At 52.7% G+C, this 20394-nt stretch overlaps 18 non-coding genes across 18 annotated transcripts; 5 read left to right on the top strand and 13 right to left on the bottom strand.

The window, feature by feature from the left end:
- Window positions 1-344: 344 nt before the first annotated feature.
- On the bottom strand, window positions 345-416 carry TRNAW-CCA (transfer RNA tryptophan (anticodon CCA)). Its single transcript has one exon. It is a non-coding gene; the product is annotated as a tRNA-Trp (tRNA).
- A 253-nt stretch (window positions 417-669) lies between these two features.
- TRNAN-GUU (transfer RNA asparagine (anticodon GUU)) lies at window positions 670-743 on the bottom strand. Its single transcript has one exon. It is a non-coding gene; the product is annotated as a tRNA-Asn (tRNA).
- Window positions 744-2588: 1845 nt separating this feature from the next.
- TRNAW-CCA (transfer RNA tryptophan (anticodon CCA)) lies at window positions 2589-2660 on the bottom strand. The gene has a single exon. It is a non-coding gene; the product is annotated as a tRNA-Trp (tRNA).
- Window positions 2661-2913: 253 nt separating this feature from the next.
- Window positions 2914-2987, bottom strand: TRNAN-GUU (transfer RNA asparagine (anticodon GUU)). The gene has a single exon. It is a non-coding gene; the product is annotated as a tRNA-Asn (tRNA).
- A 1706-nt stretch (window positions 2988-4693) lies between these two features.
- On the top strand, window positions 4694-4764 carry TRNAG-GCC (transfer RNA glycine (anticodon GCC)). Its single transcript has one exon. It is a non-coding gene; the product is annotated as a tRNA-Gly (tRNA).
- A 71-nt stretch (window positions 4765-4835) lies between these two features.
- TRNAW-CCA (transfer RNA tryptophan (anticodon CCA)) lies at window positions 4836-4907 on the bottom strand. Its single transcript has one exon. It is a non-coding gene; the product is annotated as a tRNA-Trp (tRNA).
- Window positions 4908-6940: 2033 nt separating this feature from the next.
- Window positions 6941-7011, top strand: TRNAG-GCC (transfer RNA glycine (anticodon GCC)). The gene has a single exon. It is a non-coding gene; the product is annotated as a tRNA-Gly (tRNA).
- A 71-nt stretch (window positions 7012-7082) lies between these two features.
- On the bottom strand, window positions 7083-7154 carry TRNAW-CCA (transfer RNA tryptophan (anticodon CCA)). Its single transcript has one exon. It is a non-coding gene; the product is annotated as a tRNA-Trp (tRNA).
- Window positions 7155-7398: 244 nt separating this feature from the next.
- Window positions 7399-7472, bottom strand: TRNAN-GUU (transfer RNA asparagine (anticodon GUU)). The gene has a single exon. It is a non-coding gene; the product is annotated as a tRNA-Asn (tRNA).
- Window positions 7473-9175: 1703 nt separating this feature from the next.
- Window positions 9176-9246, top strand: TRNAG-GCC (transfer RNA glycine (anticodon GCC)). Its single transcript has one exon. It is a non-coding gene; the product is annotated as a tRNA-Gly (tRNA).
- Window positions 9247-9317: 71 nt separating this feature from the next.
- On the bottom strand, window positions 9318-9389 carry TRNAW-CCA (transfer RNA tryptophan (anticodon CCA)). Its single transcript has one exon. It is a non-coding gene; the product is annotated as a tRNA-Trp (tRNA).
- A 2045-nt stretch (window positions 9390-11434) lies between these two features.
- TRNAG-GCC (transfer RNA glycine (anticodon GCC)) lies at window positions 11435-11505 on the top strand. Its single transcript has one exon. It is a non-coding gene; the product is annotated as a tRNA-Gly (tRNA).
- Window positions 11506-11901: 396 nt separating this feature from the next.
- On the bottom strand, window positions 11902-11975 carry TRNAN-GUU (transfer RNA asparagine (anticodon GUU)). The gene has a single exon. It is a non-coding gene; the product is annotated as a tRNA-Asn (tRNA).
- A 1703-nt stretch (window positions 11976-13678) lies between these two features.
- On the top strand, window positions 13679-13749 carry TRNAG-GCC (transfer RNA glycine (anticodon GCC)). The gene has a single exon. It is a non-coding gene; the product is annotated as a tRNA-Gly (tRNA).
- A 71-nt stretch (window positions 13750-13820) lies between these two features.
- Window positions 13821-13892, bottom strand: TRNAW-CCA (transfer RNA tryptophan (anticodon CCA)). The gene has a single exon. It is a non-coding gene; the product is annotated as a tRNA-Trp (tRNA).
- A 2164-nt stretch (window positions 13893-16056) lies between these two features.
- TRNAW-CCA (transfer RNA tryptophan (anticodon CCA)) lies at window positions 16057-16128 on the bottom strand. The gene has a single exon. It is a non-coding gene; the product is annotated as a tRNA-Trp (tRNA).
- A 253-nt stretch (window positions 16129-16381) lies between these two features.
- Window positions 16382-16455, bottom strand: TRNAN-GUU (transfer RNA asparagine (anticodon GUU)). Its single transcript has one exon. It is a non-coding gene; the product is annotated as a tRNA-Asn (tRNA).
- Window positions 16456-18300: 1845 nt separating this feature from the next.
- TRNAW-CCA (transfer RNA tryptophan (anticodon CCA)) lies at window positions 18301-18372 on the bottom strand. The gene has a single exon. It is a non-coding gene; the product is annotated as a tRNA-Trp (tRNA).
- Between the last annotated feature and the right edge of the window lie 2022 nt (window positions 18373-20394).

Genomic DNA, 20394 nt, shown 5'->3' with positions numbered 1-20394 from the left:
CTGGCCCCAAACCACTGTCCTTAGCAAAAGCAGAAACATTCATAGTTTCAGTCTCCTGCATCTGATTCCTGCCATCAGCATGTGAACGTTTGGCAGTCCAAGGCTTGCCATGCAAACTTTGTTCATAGGTGTCCCATGCGAATGCATGGGCCTCATCACTACTGTCTACGGCAGGGCTCTCTGCTCAGCCTATGTAAGTGAAGCATTGGTGGTTCAGTGGTAGAATTCTCGCCTGCCATGCGGGAGGCCCGGGTTCGATTCCCGGCCAATGCAAAGCGCCCTTCTTTTGGCTTTGCTTTAGAAGTCAGAGATATAGACTTGGTGGGGAAAAAAATGTCAAAGAATGACCCCGACGTGATTTGAACACGCAACCTTCTGATCTGGAGTCAGACGCGCTACCGTTGCGCCACGAGGTCCCTGTGCATGCAGTTCTCAGCCCCGGATCAAGAAATGCTTCTGTGCCTTTTATTGGCCCTCAGTACCCCTGTGGTTAAAGTAGAAGGCTTGGTGGCCCGTTTCCAGTCCTATTGGTGGAAATGACTAGAGGTGAAGAGATGAGAGAAGATGGAAATGTTGAGATAGAGCATGTCACGCAGGCAAAGCGAGAGCTCTAAGAGCAAAGCCAGACAGCTGTGTTTTAATTCAGGACTTGATGTAGGCAAAAGCATACGTCCCTGGGTGGGCTTGAACCACCAACCTTTCGGTTAACAGCCGAACGCGCTAACCGATTGCGCCACAGAGACCAACCACTGCAGTGAGCGTGTTGGGACTCAATATATGTTTTTACCTTTGTGCTCCTGCCTGCAGCTCTAAGGTCCTGGCATAAGACAGGTAGGCTTAGACTCCATTATGACATGTCTTACTTCTCTTAGAAGAAGGTTCTGAGTTGCCAGGCAGCTTATCTTCTGCCGGGCACACTTTCCTTTGCAGGCTTTCAGGTTGTGAATCCAGCACTGCTTAGGTGTCCATGTCAGACATGAGCAGCTCATTGAGCCCCACTGTGTGTTTTTTGTGGAGATACAACTCTCAGACTAGAGGGAGCAGGCGGGAAGTGGGTGAGACTCACACAGGGTGGGTGGGGCAGTTAAAGGATGTTATCTAATAGTGTAATCGAGGAGTTGGGTTTTTTGTGCACTACACTTTAACCAGCGATTCTTTCTAAAAGGAAATCCCAGGGCAGTACCCGCAATGAGTGGCATCCCCACACCCGAGGTTGCATTGTGGTAGCTGTTCCCTGAGCCCCTAGCCCCTGTCCCCATGTCGCCCTTTCTCCTCGTGTAACTCACCTCAGGTTCGGTGGCTCTGATACTTGCTGCTTCTGCGCGATCATCCCCATGATCTGGGCCTTTGTACGAAATGTCATGTAAGATGACTTTATTCAGCACAGCGTTTGTCATTTGCTTGGTTGTCCTGTCACTGTTGGATGTTTTCTTGCGCAGACTACTGTCTAATGGTGGGAAGGCCACGAGACACGTGACTTTTCTCTTTCCTTGTTAGCATAGTTTCCTGCCACTGTCTTGTTGTGCTGCCTGCCTGTGAGACACGTGTCTTGCCCATCTCAGCTCCACTGTGGCATGTTAGATATGTCTTTGAGCAGAGTCCCGGTCCCAGAGCTGCTGCCTTCTCTGCACTCTGGCTTGTAAGACTGCAGGCAAAGGCCCTCCCTGGCCCCTCAGCCAGATAGATACATTTACCTGCAGGGCTCAGCTTTGGTGAAAGATATTGGCGAGAGAGAGGAAAGGGGACGGCCCGTGGTGCACCCCCTATTTTGCATAGAACCACAGCCTCCTGGGAGGGCAGAGACATGAGGGTTCTCAGGGAAAGCCCTCCCAGGAGTGTTGAAGGGCAGGACGTGAAACACAGCAATCCCGGAATGGCCTGGTCTAAGATGCCTGTGCAATAGGCCTGGCCCTAGGCTTCCGGGGCTCTTCCTCGGCAGAGGCCCCAGTGGTATGAGCCCGACCAGGGCTGTGCCCGACCAGGGCTGTAGGGCGCGTTGGGAGCGCGTTAGGGACGCGAAAGAGGGCGCAGGGCGCAGAACTCTGCCCGTTTCTCCCCAGGATTTTGGGGAGGACAGGGAATCTGGCCAGGTCAGTGACTAGGCTTTCCCAGAAGGAAAGTCCAGTGACAGTGGCATGTTGTGAAACACAAGATTGCTGGTGGTCTGGAGGGTGCTTTCTGTCAGCCACTTCTCCCGGGAGCAGCCAGAGAGCAGGCTGATGTCGTGCTCTGTCAAGCACAACACTGGCCCCAAACCACTGTCCTTAGCAAAAGCAGAAACATTCATAGTTTCAGTCTCCTGCATCTGATTCCTGCCATCAGCATGTGAACGTTTGGCAGTCCAAGGCTTGCCATGCAAACTTTGTTCATAGGTGTCCCATGCGAATGCATGGGCCTCATCACTACTGTCTACGGCAGGGCTCTCTGCTCAGCCTATGCAAGTGAAGCATTGGTGGTTCAGTGGTAGAATTCTCGCCTGCCATGCGGGAGGCCCGGGTTCGATTCCCGGCCAATGCAAAGCGCCCTTCTTTTGGCTTTGCTTTAGAAGTCAGAGATATAGACTTGGTGGGGAAAAAAATGTCAAAGAGTGACCCCGACGTGATTTGAACACGCAACCTTCTGATCTGGAGTCAGACGCGCTACCGTTGCGCCACGAGGTCCCTGTGCATGCAGTTCTCAGCCCCGGATCAAGAAATGCTTCTGTGCCTTTTATTGGCCCTCGGTACGCCTGTGGTTAAAGTAGAAGGCTTGGTGGCCCGTTTCCAGTCCTATTGGTGGAAATGACTAGAGGTGAAGAGATGAGAGAAGATAGAAATGTTGAGATAGAGCATGTCACGCAGGCAAAGCGAGAGCTCTAAGAGCAAAGCCAGACAGCTGTGTTTTAATTCAGGACTTGATGTAGGCAAAAGCATACGTCCCTGGGTGGGCTTGAACCACCAACCTTTCGGTTAACAGCCGAACGCGCTAACCGATTGCGCCACAGAGACCAACCACCGCAGTGAGCGTGTTGGGACTCAATATATGTTTTTACCTTTGTGCTCCTGCCTGCAGCTCTAAGGTCCTGGCATAAGACAGGTAGGCTTAGACTCCATTGTGACCTGTCTTACTTCTCTTAGAAGAAGGTTCTGAGTTGCCAGGCAGCTTATCTTCTGCCGGGCACACTTTCCTTTGCAGGCTTTCAGGTTGTGAATCCAGCACTGCTTAGGTGTCCATGTCAGACATGAGCAGCTCATTGAGCCCCACTGTGTGTTTTTTGTGGAGATACAACTCTCAGACTAGAGGGAGCAGGCGGGAAGTGGGTGAGACTCACACAGGGTGGGTGGGGCAGTTAAAGGATGTTATCTAATAGTGTAATCGAGGAGTTGGGTTTTTTGTGCACTACACTTTAACCAGCGATTCTTTCTAAAAGGAAATCCCAGGGCAGTACCCGCAATGAGTGGCATCCCCACACCCGAGGTTGCATTGTGGTAGCTGTTCCCTGAGCCCATAGCCCCTGTCCCCATGTCGCCCTTTCTCCTCGTGTAACTCACCCCAGGTTCGGTGGCTCTGATACTTGCTGCTTCTGCTGCGCGATCATCCCCATGATCTGGGCCTTTGTACGAAATGTCATGTAAGATGACTTTATTCAGCACGGCGTTTGTCATTTGCTTGGTTGTCCTGTCACTGTTGGATGTTTTCTTGCGCAGACTACTGTCTAATGGTGGGAAGGCCACGAGACACGTGACTTTTCTCTTTCCTTGTTAGCATGGTTTCCTGCCACTGTCTTGGTGTGCTGCCAGCCTGTGAGACACGTGTCTTGCCCATCTCAGCTCCACTGTGGCATGTTAGATATGTCTTTGAGCAGAGTCCCGGTCCCAGAGCTGCTGCCTTCTCTGCACTCTGGCTTGTAAGACTGCAGGCAAAGGCCCTCCCTGGCCCCTCAGCCAGATAGATACATTTACCTGCAGGGCTCAGCTTTGGTGAAAGATATTGGCGAGAGAGAGGAAAGGGAACGGCCCGTGGTGCACCCCCTATTTTGCATAGAACCACAGCCTCCTGGGAGGGCAGAGACATGAGGGTTCTCAGGGAAAGCCCTCCCAGGAGTGTTGAAGGGCAGGACGTGAAACACAGCAATCCCGGAATGGCCTGGTCTAAGATGCCTGTGCAATAGGCCTGGCCCTAGGCTTCCGGGGCTCTTCCTCGGCAGAGGCCCCAGTGGTATGAGCCCGACCAGGGCTGTGCCCGACCAGGGCTGTAGGGCGCGTTGGGAGCGCGTTAGGGACGCGAAAGAGGGCGCAGGGCGCAGAACTCTGCCCGTTTCTCCCCAGGATTTTGGGGAGGATAGGGAATCTGGCCAGGTCAGTGACTAGGCTTTCCCAGAAGGAAAGTCCAGTGACAGTGGCATGTTGTGAAACACAAGATTGCTGGTGGTCTGGAGGGTGCTTTCTGTCAGCCACTTCTCCCGGGAGCAGCCAGAGAGCAGGCTGATGTCGTGCTCTGTCAAGCACAACACTGGCCCCAAACCACTGTCCTTAGCAAAAGCAGAAACATTCATAGTTTCAGTCTCCTGCATCTGATTCCTGCCATCAGCATGTGAACGTTTGGCAGTCCAAGGCTTGCCATGCAAACTTTGTTCATAGGTGTCCCATGCGAATGCATGGGCCTCATCACTACTGTCTACGGCAGGGCTCTCTGCTCAGCCTATGTAAGTGAAGCATTGGTGGTTCAGTGGTAGAATTCTCGCCTGCCACGCGGGAGGCCCGGGTTCGATTCCCGGCCAATGCAAAGCACCCTTCTTTTGGCTTTGCTTTAGAAGTCAGAGATATAGACTTGGTGGGCAAAAAAATGTCAAAGAGTGACCCCGACGTGATTTGAACACGCAACCTTCTGATTTGGAGTCAGACGCGCTACCGTTGCGCCACGAGGTCCCTGTGCATGCAGTTTTCAGCCCCGGATCAAGAAATGCTTCTGTGCCTTTTATTGGCCCTCAGTACGCCTGTGGTTAAAGTAGAAGGCTTGGTGGCCCGTTTCCAGTCCTATTGGTGGAAATGACTAGAGGTGAAGAGATGAGAGAAGATAGAAATGTTGAGATAGAGCATGTCACGCAGGCAAAGCGAGAGCTCTAAGAGCAAAGCCAGACAGCTGTGTTTTAATTCAGGACTTGATGTAGGCAAAAGCATACGTCCCTGGGTGGGCTTGAACCACCAACCTTTGGGTTAACAGCCGAACGCGCTAACCGATTGCGCCACAGAGACCAACCACCGCAGTGAGCGTGTTGGGACTCAATATATGTTTTTACCTTTGTGCTCCTGCCTGCAGCTCTAAGGTCCTGGCATAAGACAGGTAGGCTTAGACTCCATTGTGACATGTCTTACTTCTCTTAGAAGAAGGTTCTGAGTTGCCAGGCAGCTTATCTTCTGCCGGGCACACTTTCCTTTGCAGGCTTTCAGGTTGTGAATCCAGCACTGCTTAGGTGTCCATGTCAGACATGAGCAGCTCATTGAGCCCCACTGTGTGTTTTTTGTGGAGATACAACTCTCAGACTAGAGGGAGCAGGCGGGAAGTGGGTGAGACTCACACAGGGTGGGTGGGGCAGTTAAAGGATGTTATCTTATAGTGTAATCGAGGAGTTGAGTTTTTTGTGCACTACACTTTAACCAGCGATTCTTTCTAAAAGGAAATCCCAGGGCAGTACCCGCAATGAGTGGCATCCCCACACCCGAGGTTGCATTGTGGTAGCTGTTCCCTGAGCCCATAGCCCCTGTCCCCATGTCGCCCTTTCTCCTCGTGTAACTCACCCCAGGTTCGGTGGCTCTGATACTTGCTGCTTCTGCTGCGCGATCATCCCCATGATCTGGGCCTTTGTACGAAATGTCATGTAAGATGACTTTATTCAGCACGGCGTTTGTCATTTGCTTGGTTGTCCTGTCACTGTTGGATGTTTTCTTGCGCAGACTACTGTCTAATGGTGGGAAGGCCACGAGACACGTGACTTTTCTCTTTCCTTGTTAGCATAGTTTCCTGCCACTGTCTTGTTGTGCTGCCTGCCTGTAAGACACGTGTCTTGCCCATCTCAGCTCCACTGTGGCATGTTAGATATGTCTTTGAGCAGAGTCCCGGTCCCAGAGCTGCTGCCTTCTCTGCACTCTGGCTTGTAAGACTGCAGGCAAAGGCCCTCCCTGGCCCCTCAGCCAGATAGATACATTTACCTGCAGGGCTCAGCTTTGGTGAAAGATATTGGCGAGAGAGAGGAAAGGGGACGGCCCGTGGTGCACCCCCTATTTTGCATAGAACCACAGCCTCCTGGGAGGGCAGAGACATGAGGGTTCTCAGGGAAAGCCCTCCCAGGAGTGTTGAAGGGCAGGACGTGAAACACAGCAATCCCGGAATGGCCTGGTCTAAGATGCCTGTGCAATAGGCCTGGCCCTAGGCTTCCGGGGCTCTTCCTCGGCAGAGGCCCCAGTGGTATGAGCCCGACCAGGGCTGTGCCCGACCAGGGCTGTAGGGCGCGTTGGGAGCGTGTTAGGGACGCGAAAGAGGGCGCAGGGCGCAGAACTCTGCCCGTTTCTCCCCAGGATTTTGGGGAGGACAGGGAATCTGGCCAGGTCAGTGACTAGGCTTTCCCAGAAGGAAAGTCCAGTGACAGTGGCATGTTGTGAAACACAAGATTGCTGGTGGTCTGGAGGGTGCTTTCTGTCAGCCACTTCTCCCGGGAGCAGCCAGAGAGCATGCTGATGTCGTGCTCTGTCAAGCACAACACTGGCCCCAAACCACTGTCCTTAGCAAAAGCAGAAACATTCATAGTTTCAGTCTCCTGCATCTGATTCCTGCCATCAGCATGTGAACGTTTGGCAGTCCAAGGCTTGCCATGCAAACTTTGTTCATAGGTGTCCCATGCGAATGCATGGGCCTCATCACTACTGTCTACGGCAGGGCTCTCTGCTCAGCCTATGTAAGTGAAGCATTGGTGGTTCAGTGGTAGAATTCTCGCCTGCCAAGCGGGAGGCCCGGGTTCGATTCCCGGCCAATGCAAAGCGCCCTTCTTTTGGCTTTGCTTTAGAAGTCAGAGATATAGACTTGGTGGGGAAAAAAATGTCAAAGAGTGACCCCGACGTGATTTGAACACGCAACCTTCTGATCTGGAGTCAGACGCGCTACCGTTGCGCCACGAGGTCCCTGTGCGTGCAGTTCTCAGCCCTGGATCAAGAAATGCTTCTGTGCCTTTTATTGGCCCTCAGTACGCCTGTGGTTAAAGTAGAAGGCTTGGTGGCCCGTTTCCAGTCCTATTGGTGGAAATGACAAGAGATGAGAGAAGATAGAAATGTTGAGATAGAGCATGTCACGCAGGCAAAGCGAGAGCTCTAAGAGCAAAGCCAGACTGCTGTGTTTTAATTCAGACTTGATGTAGGCAAAAGCATACGTCCCTGGGTGGGCTTGAACCACCAACCTTTCGGTTAACAGCCGAACGCGCTAACCGATTGCGCCACAGAGACCAACCACCGCAGTGAGCGTGTTGGGACTCAATATATGTTTTTACCTTTGTGCTCCTGCCTGCAGCTCTAAGGTCCTGGCATAAGACAGGTAGGCTTAGACTCCATTGTGACATGTCTTACTTCTCTTAGAAGAAGGTTCTGAGTTGCCAGGCAGCTTATCTTCTGCCGGGCACACTTTCCTTTGCAGGCTTTCAGGTTGTGAATCCAGCACTGCTTAGGTGTCCATGTCAGACATGAGCTGCTCATTGAGCCCCACTGTGTGTTTTTTGTGGAGATACAACTCTCAGACTAGAGGGAGCAGGCGGGAAGTGGGTGAGACTCACACAGGGTGGGTGGGGCAGTTAAAGGATGTTATCTAATAGTGTAATCGAGGAGTTGGGTTTTTTGTGCACTACACTTTAACCAGCGATTCTTTCTAAAAGGAAATCCCAGGGCAGTACCCGCAATGAGTGGCATCCCCACACCCGAGGTTGCATTGTGGTAGCTGTTCCCTGAGCCCCTAGCCCCTGTCCCCATGTCGCCCTTTCTCCTCGTGTAACTCACCTCAGGTTCGGTGGCTCTGATACTTGCTGCTTCTGCGCGATCATCCCCATGATCTGGGCCTTTGTACGAAATGTCATGTAAGATGACTTTATTCAGCACAGCGTTTGTCATTTGCTTGGTTGTCCTGTCACTGTTGGATGTTTTCTTGCGCAGACTACTGTCTAATGGTGGGAAGGCCACGAGACACGTGACTTTTCTCTTTCCTTGTTAGCATAGTTTCCTGCCACTGTCTTGTTGTGCTGCCTGCCTGTGAGACACGTGTCTTGCCCATCTCAGCTCCACTGTGGCATGTTAGATATGTCTTTGAGCAGAGTCCCGGTCCCAGAGCTGCTGCCTTCTCTGCACTCTGGCTTGTAAGACTGCAGGCAAAGGCCCTCCCTGGCCCCTCAGCCAGATAGATACATTTACCTGCAGGGCTCAGCTTTGGTGAAAGATATTGGCGAGAGAGAGGAAAGGGGACGGCCCGTGGTGCACCCCCTATTTTGCATAGAACCACAGCCTCCTGGGAGGGCAGAGACGTGAGGGTTCTCAGGGAAAGCCCTCCCAGGAGTGTTGATGGGCAGGACGTGAAACACAGCAATCCCGGAATGGCCTGGTCTAAAATGCCTGTGCAATAGGCCTGGCCCTAGGCTTCCGGGGCTCTTCCTCGGCAGAGGCCCCAGTGGTATGAGCCCGACCAGGGCTGTGCCCGACCAGGGCTGTAGGGCGCGTTGGGAGCGCGTTAGGGACGCGAAAGAGGGCGCAGGGCGCAGAACTCTGCCCGTTTCTCCCCAGGATTTTGGGGAGGACAGGGAATCTGGCCAGGTCAGTGACTAGGCTTTCCCAGAAGGAAAGTCCAGTGACAGTGGCATGTTGTGAAACACAAGATTGCTGGTGGTCTGGAGGGTGCTTTCTGTCAGCCACTTCTCCCGGGAGCAGCCAGAGAGCAGGCTGATGTCGTGCTCTGTCAAGCACAACACTGGCCCCAAACCACTGTCCTTAGCAAAAGCAGAAACATTCATAGTTTCAGTCTCCTGCATCTGATTCCTGCCATCAGCATGTGAACGTTTGGCAGTCCAAGGCTTGCCATGCAAACTTTGTTCATAGGTGTCCCATGCGAATGCATGGGCCTCATCACTACTGTCTACGGCAGGGCTCTCTGCTCAGCCTATGTAAGTGAAGCATTGGTGGTTCAGTGGTAGAATTCTCGCCTGCCACGCGGGAGGCCCGGGTTCGATTCCCGGCCAATGCAAAGCGCCCTTCTTTTGGCTTTGCTTTAGAAGTCAGAGATATAGACTTGGTGGGGAAAAAAATGTCAAAGAGTGACCCCGACGTGATTTGAACACGCAACCTTCTGATCTGGAGTCAGACGCGCTACCGTTGCGCCACGAGGTCCCTGTGCATGCAGTTCTCAGCCCCGGATCAAGAAATGCTTCTGTGCCTTTTATTGGCCCTCAGTACGCCTGTGGTTAAAGTAGAAGGCTTGGTGGCCCGTTTCCAGTCCTATTGGTGGAAATGACTAGAGGTGAAGAGATGAGAGAAGATAGAAATGTTGAGATAGAGCATGTCACGCAGGCAAAGCGAGAGCTCTAAGAGCAAAGCCAGACAGCTGTGTTTTAATTCAGGACTTGATGTAGGCAAAAGCATACGTCCCTGGGTGGGCTTGAACCACCAACCTTTCAGTTAACAGCCGAACGCGCTAACCGTTTGCGCCACAGAGACCAACCACCAGACCAACCACCGCAGTGAGCGTGTTGGGACTCAATATATGTTTTTACCTTTGTGCTCCTGCCTGCAGCTCTAAGGTCCTGGCATAAGACAGGTAGGCTTAGACTCCATTGTGACATGTCTTACTACTCTTAGAAGAAGGTTCTGAGTTGCCAGGCAGCTTATCTTCTGCCGGGCACACTTTCCTTTGCAGGCTTTCAGGTTGTGAATCCAGCACTGCTTAGGTGTCCATGTCAGACATGAGCAGCTCATTGAGCCCCACTGTGTGTTTTTTGTGGAGATACAACTCTCAGACTAGAGGGAGCAGGCGGGAAGTGGGTGAGACTCACACAGGGTGGGTGGGGCAGTTAAAGGATGTTATCTAATAGTGTAATCGAGGAGTTGGGTTTTTTGTGCACTACACTTTAACCAGCGATTCTTTCTAAAAGGAAATCCCAGGGCAGTACCCGCAATGAGTGGCATCCCCACACCCGAGGTTGCATTGTGGTAGCTGTTCCCTGAGCCCATAGCCCCTGTCCCCATGTCGCCCTTTCTCCTCGTGTAACTCACCCCAGGTTCGGTGGCTCTGATACTTGCTGCTTCTGCTGCGCGATCATCCCCATGATCTGGGCCTTTGTACGAAATGTCATGTAAGATGACTTTATTCAGCACGGCGTTTGTCATTTGCTTGGTTGTCCTGTCACTGTTGGATGTTTTCTTGCGCAGACTACTGTCTAATGGTGGGAAGGCCACGAGACACGTGACTTTTCTCTTTCCTTGTTAGCATAGTTTCCTGCCACTGTCTTGGTGTGCTGCCAGCCTGTGAGACACGTGTCTTGCCCATCTCAGCTCCACTGTGGCATGTTAGATATGTCTTTGAGCAGAGTCCCGGTCCCAGAGCTGCTGCCTTCTCTGCACTCTGGCTTGTAAGACTGCAGGCAAAGGCCCTCCCTGGCCCCTCAGCCAGATAGATACATTTACCTGCAGGGCTCAGCTTTGGTGAAAGATATTGGCGAGAGAGAGGAAAGGGGACGGCCCGTGGTGCACCCCCTATTTTGCATAGAACCACAGCCTCCTGGGAGGGGAGAGACATGAGGGTTCTCAGGGAAAGCCCTCCCAGGAGTGTTGAAGGGCAGGACGTGAAACACAGCAATCCCGGAATGGCCTGGTCTAAGATGCCTGTGCAATAGGCCTGGCCCTAGGCTTCCGGGGCTCTTCCTCGGCAGAGGCCCCAGTGGTATGAGCCCGACCAGGACTGTGCCCGACCAGGGCTGTAGGGCGCGTTGGGAGCGCGTTAGGGACGCGAAAGAGGGCGCAGGGCGCAGAACTCTGCCCGTTTCTCCCCAGGATTTTGGGGAGGACAGGGAATCTGGCCAGGTCAGTGACTAGGCTTTCCCAGAAGGAAAGTCCAGTGACAGTGGCATGTTGTGAAACACAAGATTGCTGGTGGTCTGGAGGGTGCTTTCTGTCAGCCACTTCTCCCGGGAGCAGCCAGAGAGCAGGCTGATGTTGTGCTCTGTCAAGCACAACACTGGCCCCAAACCACTGTCCTTAGCAAAAGCAGAAACATTCATAGTTTCAGTCTCCTGCATCTGATTCCTGCCATCAGCATGTGAACGTTTGGCAGTCCAAGGCTTGCCATGCAAACTTTGTTCATAGGTGTCCCATGCGAATGCATGGGCCTCATCACTACTGTCTACGGCAGGGCTCTCTGCTCAGCCTATGTAAGTGAAGCATTGGTGGTTCAGTGGTAGAATTCTCGCCTGCCACGCGGGAGGCCCGGGTTCGATTCCCGGCCAATGCAAAGCGCCCTTCTTTTGGCTTTGCTTTAGAAGTCAGAGATATAGACTTGGTGGGGAAAAAAATGTCAAAGAGTGACCCCGACGTGATTTGAACACGCAACCTTCTGATCTGGAGTCAGACGTGCTACCGTTGCGCCACGAGGTCCCTGTGCATGCAGTTCTCAGCCCCGGATCAAGAAATGCTTCTGTGCCTTTTATTGGCCCTCAGTACGCCTGTGGTTAAAGTAGAAGGCTTGGTGGCCCGTTTCCAGTCCTATTGGTAGAAATGACTAGAGGTGAAGAGATGAGAGAAGATAGAAATGTTGAGATAGAGCATGTCACGCAGGCAAAGCGAGAGCTCTAAGAGCAAAGCCAGACAGCTGTGTTTTAATTCAGGACTTGATGTAGGCAAAAGCATACGTCCCTGGGTGGGCTTGAACCACCAACCTTTCGGTTAACAGCCGAACGCGCTAACCGATTGCGCCACAGAGACCAACCACCGCAGTGAGCGTGTTGGGACTCAATATATGTTTTTACCTTTGTGCTCCTGCCTGCAGCTCTAAGGTCCTGGCATAAGACAGGTAGGCTTAGACTCCATTGTGACATGTCTTACTTCTCTTAGAAGAAGGTTCTGAGTTGCCAGGCAGCTTATCTTCTGCCGGGCACACTTTCCTTTGCAGGCTTTCAGGTTGTGAATCCAGCACTGCTTAGGTGTCCATGTCAGACATGAGCAGCTCATTGAGCCCCACTGTGTGTTTTTTGTGGAGATACAACTCTCAGACTAGAGGGAGCAGGCGGGAAGTGGGTGAGACTCACACAGGGTGGGTGGGGCAGTTAAAGGATGTTATCTAATAGTGTAATCGAGGAGTTGGGTTTTTTGTGCACTACACTTTAACCAGCGATTCTTTCTAAAAGGAAATCCCAGGGCAGTACCCGCAATGAGTGGCATCCCCACACCCGAGGTTGCATTGTGGTAGCTGTTCCCTGAGCCCCTAGCCCCTGTCCCCATGTCGCCCTTTCTCCTCGTGTAACTCACCTCAGGTTCGGTGGCTCTGATACTTGCTGCTTCTGCACGATCATCCCCATGATCTGGGCCTTTGTACGAAATGTCATGTAAGATGACTTTATTCAGCACAGCGTTTGTCATTTGCTTGGTTGTCCTGTCACTGTTGGATGTTTTCTTGCGCAGACTACTGTCTAATGGTGGGAAGGCCACGAGACACGTGACTTTTCTCTTTCCTTGTTAGCATAGTTTCCTGCCACTGTCTTGTTGTGCTGCCTGCCTGTGAGACACGTGTCTTGCCCATCTCAGCTCCACTGTGGCATGTTAGATATGTCTTTGAGCAGAGTCCCGGTCCCAGAGCTGCTGCCTTCTCTGCACTCTGGCTTGTAAGACTGCAGGCAAAGGCCCTCCCTGGCCCCTCAGCCAGATAGATACATTTACCTGCAGGGCTCAGCTTTGGTGAAAGATATTGGCGAGAGAGAGGAAAGGGGACGGCCCGTGGTGCACCCCCTATTTTGCATAGAACCACAGCCTCCTGGGAGGGCAGAGACATGAGGGTTCTCAGGGAAAGCCCTCCCAGGAGTGTTGAAGGGCAGGACGTGAAACACAGCAATCCCGGAATGGCCTGGTCTAAGATGCCTGTGCAATAGGCCTGGCCCTAGGCTTCCGGGGCTCTTCCTCGGCAGAGGCCCCAGTGGTATGAGCCCGACCAGGGCTGTGCCCGACCAGGGCTGTAGGGCGCGTTGGGAGCGCGTTAGGGATGCGAAAGAGGGCGCAGGGCGCAGAACTCTGCCCGTTTCTCCCCAGGATTTTGGGGAGGACAGGGAATCTGGCCAGGTCAGTGACTAGGCTTTCCCAGAAGGAAAGTCCAGTGACAGTGGCATGTTGTGAAACACAAGATTGCTGGTGGTCTGGAGGGTGCTTTCTGTCAGCCACTTCTCCCGGGAGCAGCCAGAGAGCAGGCTGATGTCGTGCTCTGTCAAGCACAACACTGGCCCCAAACCACTGTCCTTAGCAAAAGCAGAAACATTCATAGTTTCAGTCTCCTGCATCTGATTCCTGCCATCAGCATGTGAACGTTTGGCAGTCCAAGGCTTGCCATGCAAACTTTGTTCATAGGTGTCCCATGCGAATGCATGGGCCTCATCACTACTGTCTACGGCAGGGCTCTCTGCTCAGCCTATGTAAGTGAAGCATTGGTGGTTCAGTGGTAGAATTCTCGCCTGCCACGCGGGAGGCCCGGGTTCGATTCCCGGCCAATGCAAAGCGCCCTTCTTTTGGCTTTGCTTTAGAAGTCAGAGATATAGACTTGGTGGGGAAAAAAATGTCAAAGAGTGACCCCGACGTGATTTGAACACGCAACCTTCTGATCTGGAGTCAGACGCGCTACCGTTGCGCCACGAGGTCCATGTGCATGCAGTTCTCAGTCCCGGATCAAGAAATGCTTCTGTGCCTTTTATTGGCCCTCAGTACGCCTGTGGTTAAAGTAGAAGGCTTGGTGGCCCGTTTTCAGTCCTATTGGTGGAAATGACTAGAGGTGAAGAGATGAGAGAAGATAGAAATGTTGAGATAGAGCATGTCACGCAGGCAAAGCGAGAGCTCTAAGAGCAAAGCCAGACAGCTGTGTTTTAATTCAGGACTTGATGTAGGCAAAAGCATACTTCGCTGGGTGGGCTTGAACCACCAACCTTTCGGTTAACAGCCGAACGCGCTAACCGATTGCGCCACAGAGACCAACCACCGGAGTGAGCTTTTGGGACTCAATATATGTTTTTACCTTTGTGCTCCTGCCTGCAGCTCTAAGGTCCTGGCATAAGACAGGTAGGCTTAGACTCCATTGTGACATGTCTTACTTCTCTTAGAAGAAGGTTCTGAGTTGCCAGGCAGCTTATCTTCTGCCGGGCACACTTTCCTTTGCAGGCTTTCAGGTTGTGAATCCAGCACTGCTTAGGTGTCCATGTCAGACATGAGCAGCTCATTGAGCCCCACTGTGTGTTTTTTGTGGAGATACAACTCTCAGACTAGAGGGAGCAGGCGGGAAGTGGGTGAGACTCACACAGGGTGGGTGGGGCAGTTAAAGGATGTTATCTTATAGTGTAATCGAGGAGTTGGGTTTTTTGTGCACTACACTTTAACCAGCGATTCTTTCTAAAAGGAAATCCCAGGGCAGTACCCGCAATGAGTGGCATCCCCACACCCGAGGTTGCATTGTGGTAGCTGTTCCCTGAGCCCATAGCCCCTGTCCCCATGTCGCCCTTTCTCCTCGTGTAACTCACCCCAGGTTCGGTGGCTCTGATACTTGCTGCTTCTGCTGCGCGATCATCCCCATGATCTGGGCCTTTGTACGAAATGTCATGTAAGATGACTTTATTCAGCACGGCGTTTGTCATTTGCTTGGTTGTCCTGTCACTGTTGGATGTTTTCTTGCGCAGACTACTGTCTAATGGTGGGAAGGCCACGAGACACGTGACTTTTCTCTTTCCTTGTTAGCATAGTTTCCTGCCACTGTCTTGGTGTGCTGCCAGCCTGTGAGACACGTGTCTTGCCCATCTCAGCTCCACTGTGGCATGTTAGATATGTCTTTGAGCAGAGTCCCGGTCCCAGAGCTGCTGCCTTCTCTGCACTCTGGCTTGTAAGACTGCAGGCAAAGGCCCTCCCTGGCCCCTCAGCCAGATAGATACATTTACCTGCAGGGCTCAGCTTTGGTGAAAGATATTGGCGAGAGAGAGGAAAGGGGACGGCCCGTGGTGCACCCCCTATTTTGCATAGAACCACAGCCTCCTGGGAGGGCAGAGACATGAGGGTTCTCAGGGAAAGCCCTCCCAGGAGTGTTGAAGGGCAGGACGTGAAACACAGCAATCCCGGAATGGCCTGGTCTAAGATGCCTGTGCAATAGGCCTGGCCCTAGGCTTCCGGGGCTCTTCCTCGGCAGAGGCCCCAGTGGTATGAGCCCGACCAGGGCTGTGCCCGACCAGGGCTGTAGGGCGTGTTGGGAGCGCGTTAGGGACGCGAAAGAGGGCGCAGAACTCTGCCCGTTTCTCCCCAGGATTTTGGGGAGGACAGGGAATCTGGCCAGGTCAGTGACTAGGCTTTCCCAGAAGGAAAGTCCAGTGACAGTGGCATGTTGTGAAACACAAGATTGCTGGTGGTCTGGAGGGTGCTTTCTGTCAGCCACTTCTCCCGGGAGCAGCCAGAGAGCAGGCTGATGTCGTGCTCTGTCAAGCACAACACTGGCCCCAAGCCACTGTCCTTAGCAAAAGCAGAAACATTCATAGTTTCAGTCTCCTGCATCTGATTCCTGCCATCAGCATGTGAACGTTTGGCAGTCCAAGGCTTGCCATGCAAACTTTGTTCATAGGTGTCCCATGCGAATGCATGGGCCTCATCACTACTGTCTACGGCAGGGCTCTCTGCTCAGCCTATGTAAGTGAAGCATTGGTGGTTCAGTGGTAGAATTCTCGCCTGCCACGCGGGAGGCACGGGTTCGATTCCCGGCCAATGCAAAGCGCCCTTCTTTTGGCTTTGCTTTAGAAGTCAGAGATATAGACTTGGGGAAAAAAATGTCAAAGAGTGACCCCGACGTGATTTGAACACGCAACCTTCTGATCTGGAGTCAGACGCGCTACCGTTGCGCCACGAGGTCCCTGTGCATGCAGTTCTCAGCCCCGGATCAAGAAATGCTTCTGTGCCTTTTATTGGCCCTCAGTACCCCTGTGGTTAAAGTAGAAGGCTTGGTGGCCCGTTTCCAGTCCTATTGGTGGAAATGACTAGAGGTGAAGAGATGAGAGAAGATGGAAATGTTGAGATAGAGCATGTCACGCAGGCAAAGCGAGAGCTCTAAGAGCAAAGCCAGACAGCTGTGTTTTAATTCAGGACTTGATGTAGGCAAAAGCATACGTCCCTGGGTGGGCTTGAACCACCAACCTTTCGGTTAACAGCCGAACGCGCTAACCGATTGCGCCACAGAGACCAACCACCGCAGTGAGCGTGTTGGGACTCAATATATGTTTTTACCTTTGTGCTCCTGCCTGCAGCTCTAAGGTCCTGGCATAAGACAGGTAGGCTTAGACTCCATTGTGACATGTCTTACTTCTCTTAGAAGAAGGTTCTGAGTTGCCAGGCAGCTTATCTTCTGCCGGGCACACTTTCCTTTGCAGGCTTTCAGGTTGTGAATCCAGCACTGCTTAGGTGTCCATGTCAGACATGAGCAGCTCATTGAGCCCCACTGTGTGTTTTTTGTGGAGATACAACTCTCAGACTAGAGGGAGCAGGCGGGAAGTGGGTGAGACTCACACAGGGTGGGTGGGGCAGTTAAAGGATGTTATCTAATAGTGTAATCGAGGAGTTGGGTTTTTTGTGCACTACACTTTAACCAGCGATTCTTTCTAAAAGGAAATCCCAGGGCAGTACCCGCAATGAGTGGCATCCCCACACCCGAGGTTGCATTGTGGTAGCTGTTCCCTGAGCCCCTAGCCCCTGTCCCCATGTCGCCCTTTCTCCTCGTGTAACTCACCTCAGGTTCGGTGGCTCTGATACTTGCTGCTTCTGCGCGATCATCCCCATGATCTGGGCCTTTGTACGAAATGTCATGTAAGATGACTTTATTCAGCACAGCGTTTGTCATTTGCTTGGTTGTCCTGTCACTGTTGGATGTTTTCTTGCGCAGACTACTGTCTAATGGTGGGAAGGCCACGAGACACGTGACTTTTCTCTTTCCTTGTTAGCATAGTTTCCTGCCACTGTCTTGTTGTGCTGCCTGCCTGTGAGACACGTGTCTTGCCCATCTCAGCTCCACTGTGGCATGTTAGATATGTCTTTGAGCAGAGTCCCGGTCGCAGAGCTGCTGCCTTCTCTGCACTCTGGCTTGTAAGACTGCAGGCAAAGGCCCTCCCTGGCCCCTCAGCCAGATAGATACATTTACCTGCAGGGCTCAGCTTTGGTGAAAGATATTGGCGAGAGAGAGGAAAGGGGACGGCCCGTGGTGCACCCCCTATTTTGCATAGAACCACAGCCTCCTGGGAGGGCAGAGACATGAGGGTTCTCAGGGAAAGCCCTCCCAGGAGTGTTGAAGGGCAGGACGTGAAACACAGCAATCCCGGAATGGCCTGGTCTAAGATGCCTGTGCAATAGGCCTGGCCCTAGGCTTCCGGGGCTCTTCCTCGGCAGAGGCCCCAGTGGTATGAGCCCGACCAGGGCTGTGCCCGACCAGGGCTGTAGGGCGCGTTGGGAGCGCGTTAGGGATGCGAAAGAGGGCGCAGGGCGCAGAACTCTGCCCGTTTCTCCCCAGGATTTTGGGGAGGACAGGGAATCTGGCCAGGTCAGTGACTAGGCTTTCCCAGAAGGAAAGTCCAGTGACAGTGGCATGTTGTGAAACACAAGATTGCTGGTGGTCTGGAGGGTGCTTTCTGTCAGCCACTTCTCCCGGGAGCAGCCAGAGAGCAGGCTGATGTCGTGCTCTGTCAAGCACAACACTGGCCCCAAACCACTGTCCTTAGCAAAAGCAGAAACATTCATAGTTTCAGTCTCCTGCATCTGATTCCTGCCATCAGCATGTGAACGTTTGGCAGTCCAAGGCTTGCCATGCAAACTTTGTTCATAGGTGTCCCATGCGAATGCATGGGCCTCATCACTACTGTCTACGGCAGGGCTCTCTGCTCAGCCTATGTAAGTGAAGCATTGGTGGTTCAGTGGTAGAATTCTCGCTTGCCACGCGGGAGGCCCGGGTTCGATTCCCGGCCAATGCAAAGCGCCCTTCTTTTGGCTTTGCTTTAGAAGTCAGAGATATAGACTTGGTGGGGAAAAAAATGTCAAAGAGTGACCCCGACGTGATTTGAACACGCAACCTTCTGATCTGGAGTCAGACGCGCTACCGTTGCGCCACGAGGTCCATGTGCATGCAGTTCTCAGTCCCGGATCAAGAAATGCTTCTGTGCCTTTTATTGGCCCTCAGTACGCCTGTGGTTAAAGTAGAAGGCTTGGTGGCCCGTTTTCAGTCCTATTGGTGGAAATGACTAGAGGTGAAGAGATGAGAGAAGATAGAAATGTTGAGATAGAGCATGTCACGCAGGCAAAGCGAGAGCTCTAAGAGCAAAGCCAGACAGCTGTGTTTTAATTCAGGACTTGATGTAGGCAAAAGCATACTTCGCTGGGTGGGCTTGAACCACCAACCTTTCAGTTAACAGCCGAACGCGCTAACCGATTGCGCCACAGAGACCAACCACCGGAGTGAGCTTTTGGGACTCAATATATGTTTTTACCTTTGTGCTCCTGCCTGCAGCTCTAAGGTCCTGGCATAAGACAGGTAGGCTTAGACTCCATTGTGACATGTCTTACTTCTCTTAGAAGAAGGTTCTGAGTTGCCAGGCAGCTTATCTTCTGCCGGGCACACTTTCCTTTGCAGGCTTTCAGGTTGTGAATCCAGCACTGCTTAGGTGTCCATGTCAGACATGAGCAGCTCATTGAGCCCCACTGTGTGTTTTTTGTGGAGATACAACTCTCAGACTAGAGGGAGCAGGCGGGAAGTGGGTGAGACTCACACAGGGTGGGTGGGGCAGTTAAAGGATGTTATCTTATAGTGTAATCGAGGAGTTGGGTTTTTTGTGCACTACACTTTAACCAGCGATTCTTTCTAAAAGGAAATCCCAGGGCAGTACCCGCAATGAGTGGCATCCCCACACCCGAGGTTGCATTGTGGTAGCTGTTCCCTGAGCCCATAGCCCCTGTCCCCATGTCGCCCTTTCTCCTCGTGTAACTCACCCCAGGTTCGGTGGCTCTGATACTTGCTGCTTCTGCTGCGCGATCATCCCCATGATCTGGGCCTTTGTACGAAATGTCATGTAAGATGACTTTATTCAGCACGGCGTTTGTCATTTGCTTGGTTGTCCTGTCACTGTTGGATGTTTTCTTGCGCAGACTACTGTCTAATGGTGGGAAGGCCACGAGACACGTGACTTTTCTCTTTCCTTGTTAGCATAGTTTCCTGCCACTGTCTTGGTGTGCTGCCAGCCTGTGAGACACGTGTCTTGCCCATCTCAGCTCCACTGTGGCATGTTAGATATGTCTTTGAGCAGAGTCCCGGTCCCAGAGCTGCTGCCTTCTCTGCACTCTGGCTTGTAAGACTGCAGGCAAAGGCCCTCCCTGGCCCCTCAGCCAGATAGATACATTTACCTGCAGGGCTCAGCTTTGGTGAAAGATATTGGCGAGAGAGAGGAAAGGGGACGGCCCGTGGTGCACCCCCTATTTTGCATAGAACCACAGCCTCCTGGGAGGGCAGAGACATGAGGGTTCTCAGGGAAAGCCCTCCCAGGAGTGTTGAAGGGCAGGACGTGAAACACAGCAATCCCGGAATGGCCTGGTCTAAGATGCCTGTGCAATAGGCCTGGCCCTAGGCTTCCGGGGCTCTTCCTCGGCAGAGGCCCCAGTGGTATGAGCCCGACCAGGGCTGTGCCCGACCAGGGCTGTAGGGCGCGTTGGGAGCGCGTTAGGGACGCGAAAGAGGGCGCAGGGCGCAGAACTCTGCCCGTTTCTCCCCAGGATTTTGGGGAGGACAGGGAATCTGGCCAGGTCAGTGACTAGGCTTTCCCAGAAGGAAAGTCCAGTGACAGTGGCATGTTGTGAAACACAAGATTGCTGGTGGTCTGGAGGGTGCTTTCTGTCAGCCACTTCTCCCGGGAGCAGCCAGAGAGCAGGCTGATGTCGTGCTCTGTCAAGCACAACACTGGCCCCAAGCCACTGTCCTTAGCAAAAGCAGAAACATTCATAGTTTCAGTCTCCTGCATCTGATTCCTGCCATCAGCATGTGAACGTTTGGCAGTCCAAGGCTTGCCATGCAAACTTTGTTCATAGGTGTCCCATGCGAATGCATGGGCCTCATCACTACTGTCTACGGCAGGGCTCTCTGCTCAGCCTA

Source organism: Pleurodeles waltl, chromosome 4_1 (genome assembly GCF_031143425.1).
Source record: "Pleurodeles waltl isolate 20211129_DDA chromosome 4_1, aPleWal1.hap1.20221129, whole genome shotgun sequence".
NCBI lineage: Eukaryota > Metazoa > Chordata > Amphibia > Caudata > Salamandridae > Pleurodeles > Pleurodeles waltl.
The sequence above is the reverse complement of the archived record's forward strand: the minus strand, read 5'-3'. Positions and strand labels throughout refer to the sequence as shown.